Raw genomic sequence first — 5,368 nt, forward strand, 5'->3', positions numbered from 1 at the left:
CTGGGTAGAGTGCTGTGGCATCACAGCTCACAACAACCTCCAACTCCTGGGCTCAAGCGAGTCTCCTGCCTCAGCCTCCCAAGTAGCTGGGACTATAGGCGCCCGCCACAACGCCTGGCCGTTTTTTGGTTGCAGCCATCGTTGTTTGGTGGGCCTGGGCTGGGGATTTGAACCCGCCACCTTAGGTGTATGTGGCTGGCGCCTTAGCCGCTTGAGCCACAGGCGCCGAGCCGCAGATAACTTTTAATACAGATTTCAGTATGATACCAATCATAAAATAGGTATGCATTAGCTTTGTAGGAGTGAGTTGATTGACTCCAGAAGAGGGTTTATCCTAGGGCATGGATAATTACATAGTGCCCAACTGTTAGTTTTCTGAGATTAGTGATTCAGTTTATCTGACAGCTTTTTCTTCCACAAAGGTGACCCAAATCACAGCTTTGTGCTACTCTATATGGTATGGGAGAGAATAAAGAGGAAGAATAAGGTTTGAAAAGATAATGATTTTGTAGAGAAGTTACCAAAGAGAAAACATGCCCAGACTACTTGTTAGAAATAACCCAGAGGAAAAAAAAATGGCTTAAGTGTACTTCAGTGTTAATTGTAAGAAATGAACTCAAGAAAAATGGGCAGAATTTTGGAATACTCAGACTGACATTAAGATGTTTCTGTAACAGCCCAAGTGCCTATCGACCCATGAATACATTAACAAACTGTGGTATAGGAACACCATGGAATACTATACAGCCATAAAAGGTGGAGACTTTACATATTTTATGTTTACCTGGATGTTCTTCTTAGTAAAGTATGTCAAGATGGAAGAAAAAGTATCCAGTGTACTCAATACTATTATGAAACCAATATATAATCACCTACACTTCATATGAATGATAAAACACAACTGTAGTCCAGAAAGAAGAAGGGAAGAGGAGGGAGAGGGATGAGGAGGGGAGAGGGGAGGCCTGGGGGAGGGAACGTATTTGGTGGGACCTCACCTAATGTGCACAACGCAAGGGTACACTATTAAGAGTAGAGTATAAATGTCCTAACACAACAAATATGTAAGTGAGGTTAAGTTAAACAGTTTGATGTAACCATTCAAATTGTATAGAAATCAGCACATTGTACCCCATAAATGCATTAACATACACAGTTGTGATTTAATAAAAAAAGAAAAAACATTCAACATTTTTCAGCCACAACACTATCAGTCACACTCCTATATCAATTAAAATAACTTGTTTTAAACTTATTTGTGATTTAAAATCTAACAATGTGGGCTCGGTACCTATAGCCAGTGGTTACAGCACCAATCACGTACACTGAAGTTGGTGGGTTTGAACCCAGCCTGGGCCAGCTAAAACAACAATGACAACTGCAACAAAAAATAACTGGGCATTGTGGCGGACACCTATAGTTCCAGCTAGGTAGGAGGGTGAGGCAAGAGAATTGCTTAAACCCAAGAGTTTGAAGTTGCTGTGAGCTGTGATGCCACAGCACTCTACCAAGGGTGACATAGTGAGACTCTGTCTCAAAAAAATGATGATAATAAAAATTAAGATCTAACAATGTGGAAAAATTTAGGGAAGCAAAAATAAACTGAAAAAATTTCTTCATAAGCTCATTACCTTGAGATAACTGCTGCTATTAATATTTTCTTTTGGACTATCATACCTTTTTTCTATCTGTAGGAATATTTTTTGGCAAAATGCTATAGTGTATTATTCTGTGATCTACATTTGCACTTAATGTAAATATGTGGACCTGTTTGCATATATTTGAATATTCTGCAATAATTTTGATGTTCCGTGGTAATACATGGTATGGATGCTCTGTTTGACGTAACCGCTCCCCTATTGTTGCACCGTTAGGTTATTTCTGGTTTCCCGCTATTACAGACGATGCTGCAATGAACAACTTTCTAGTTTCTTTATATAGCTGTAATTATTTCCTTAGGATTAATTCTTAGAGATGGGACTGTTGGGTCAAAGTGTACCAGTCATCAAAATGTACATAGACAGTTAAGACATGTTGAGCTTTGCTCTGTAAGAGCCCTTTTATAACCGTGAGCCTGGCATTTTTATAGACACTAAAATAACTTCTAGTAGAATTAAATTGTTGGGCATAAGCCAACATTTTCTTTCACTGTTAAAGGTTGTGTCTAAGAAGTTGTGAAGGCCCAGTGTGAATGTGGGAGGTTGTGATTGCAGAGAAAACACTGGATAAGAGGGAGCAGTCCAGCCCTGGCTCTGCTGATGGAAAGCTGTGTGAACTTGAAGACAGGAGGGGACCAAAATCAGCCTCTGGCTAGTGGTGATTTTCCTTCCTTCCTTCTTTCTGGAGGCCCAAGCCTTTTCTCCGACTCCCCAGATTTCCTTTTTTTTTGCAGTTTTTGGCTGGGGCCAGGTCTGAACCGGTGCCCTACTCCTTGGAGCCACAGGCGATGCCCCACTCTGCCCCCCAGATTTCCTTTTTATCTGCTGGTGTTGGGGCAAGTGGGCTGTGGGATGAGCATAGGAGGATGGTCAAACAGTGTGCTGAGGGCATTTCATTCTACAGGAAGCACATACCAGAGGCATGGTGGGACTCAGTGGAAATGGTTTACCGGGATGGCCATTTTCCACCTGTCAGATCTTATTTTGTTCAAATGAAGTACATTTTCTGAGGGCCTACCATGAAGCGGGTTTGGGATGGTCCACAGAGACAGGTAAGGCATGGCCCTTGTCCTTGTGCCGCATCTAGTCAGTGACGTGAGAGGGTATTTTTGCCTGCTCTTCTTTTGGTAACTGTACTTCTGTGCTGCTTTGGGAACTACCCTCTCGTTCTGTGTGGTCTTGGTCAGCGTGTTGTTGGGTGTCTAGTGGACCCCAACCTGGGGCAGTGGTCAGCAAGGGAGATGGTGCTGGGGTAATCACGAGACTTACACCAGACTTAAAGCATATAGCCTGGAAGCCTGGAAGGGCATACATTGTTCCATGTGCCAAGCAGCAGCCTGAGAACAGTGCAGCAGCCTGTCCTGCTTCTCAGGAGTCTTTTTATTGGGTACCATAACAGAGTGTATGTGCAAGGATGCATAGCAGTCAGTAGTCAGCAGTCAAGGTTAAAAATGAGAGTCAGCAGTTAAGGTAAAAAATTACAGCCCCTGGGAACGTCAGATAAAGGACGAACAGGGACATAGGGCAGTGGAACATCTGAAGTGACCAGATGATGTACACAGGGAGAAGAGAAAGGGGGGAAATAAGTTTTGTCCCTTTGAGCTATCTTAACTTTCTCGACTTAGCCCACCTGTACTGCAGAATCCCCGTGCAGGGATAGTCATGTAGACATTCCCCTGACTGGGCACTTTACCCTGAGTTGGAATTCAGCCTGTCCATCTCCCACAGGGCAAGAGGGACAAAGATGGAAGATGAGTGGCCCTGAGTTTGAGTAGGGCACGATGCTATTCATTCAGCTCTGTTGCTGGGTCCTGGCACTACCCTCATCTCTGAGCATCTGTGAGTGGGAGGCATCTCGTATCCTATTTATTTATTTAATTTTCCAGAGTCAGGTTCCAATGTTTGTGGCATACCTTGCAAAGCAAAGGTTACAGTAAGTCCCTCTACGTCCTCAAACTTGGTGAAAGGTTTACTGCTTGCATTTTTAAAAGACTTTACAGAAATGAAACCACTGGAACATTGAAACTAAGTAAAAATGATGATGTAAGACAGAAGAATAAATGGGGAGAGTATTAATCCTCAAATACACGAAGCATTCAGAGGAGGAGAGGTGTTACTTCCCCCCACCATCATCAGTGAGGATGGGTTGAGTATTTAAATTATCACAAGGGAAACTTGATTTATTGCAATGTTTTTTTGGTTTTTTTTTTTTGCAGTTTTTGGCCGGGGCTGGGTTTGAGCCCACCACCTCCAGTATATGGGGCCAGTGCTCTACTCCTTTGAGCCACAGTCGCCACCAATTGCAATGTTTTGATCACTGAAATATGTCACTGAGCAAGATGTTAGGTTACTTTTACTAGGAAATTTGGCTAAAAAATCTCAGTCTTCCATTGGGGACAGTGTAAAGCTAGCCATATCAACTAAGACACAGAAAGTAGTGTCTTTTTGTGTGTGTGTGTGTGTGACAAGCAGGGTCTTGTTCTGTTGCCCAGGCTAGTGTGCATAGCTCACTGCACCCTCAAACTCCTGGGCTTAAGTGATCCTTCTGCCTCAGTCTCCAGAGTAGCTGGGACTACAGGCACACACCACCATGCCTGACTAATTTTTCCTATTTTTCATAGATATTAATTTAAGTCTTACTGTGTTGTCCAAGTTGATCTCAAACTCCTGGCCCAAAACCATCCTCCCACCTTGGCCTCCCACATGGCTGGGATTACACATGAGCCACTGTGCTATTCTTAGGTAGAGTTAAGGTCACAGTGATGGTCTTATATGAATGGTAAACAGATTGCCCACAATTTCCCCTTTCAATTATCAACACTTTATATTTATTATACAGATACTTGCAAATATTTGTGAGATTCCTGGTTTTATTTTGGAGCTGCTGGTAATTTAATTGTTTTTTTACTTTGTCTTGATTTTAATGTGGACTATCTTCTAGCCTCTTTCCACCATTAAGGATATACAAAGGGTCACTACAAGACCATGTTCCTAGAATTGAGCAGCATAAGTAAAGGAACCATGGAGTCTTCCATGGTGATAATAATTTATACTAGAATGGATTTAGCTTCCCTAGGTGGTGGTACTAACCAGCTGTCTAATCTTGGGCAAGTCTCTCCTCATTTATTACAGGGGTGGGTCAAAATTAGTGGTTTTCCATTCCTGGTTTCACATTAAAATCAGCAGAGGAGGTTTAAAAATATGCTTGAATCAGGATCTTTGGGGTAGTGGAATATTTTTTAAAGCTCCCCCAACTGCTCTAGAACAATGGTTTCCAAACTTCAGCTTGCCTCATGGTCACCTGGGAGGCTTCTTAAAACAGATCCTCAGGCCATGTCCCAGAGTTCCCGAGTTGTAAGTCTGTAGTGGGCCTCAGAAGGTGCGTTTCTAACAGTTTCCAGGCAACACGGATGCTGCTGATCTGGGGACCACACTTTAGAAACTGATGCTCGAGATGATCTCTAAATTCCTTCCTAGCTCTAAAATTTTAGGATTCTAACATAAATGTCTGCTTTGGCAATATTATCATTCTTGTATATTTTTTCTTAGGTGATGGTGCATTTCTCTGCCTCCCTCATTATCAGAGTAGGGTGAGTTCTCAGTGAATATTCATTTAGATCATTGATCCACAGCCCTGGCTGCACGTTGCAATCACTTGAGAAAGTTTTAGTAAGAAACATTTTGCTGTCCTGGCTGCCCAGGCAAACTAAATC

The sequence above is a fragment of the Otolemur garnettii genome, unplaced genomic scaffold, assembly GCF_000181295.1.
Source record: "Otolemur garnettii isolate 467f Iridium unplaced genomic scaffold, OtoGar3 scaffold00017, whole genome shotgun sequence".
In the NCBI taxonomy this organism is placed as follows: Eukaryota; Metazoa; Chordata; class Mammalia; order Primates; family Galagidae; genus Otolemur; species Otolemur garnettii.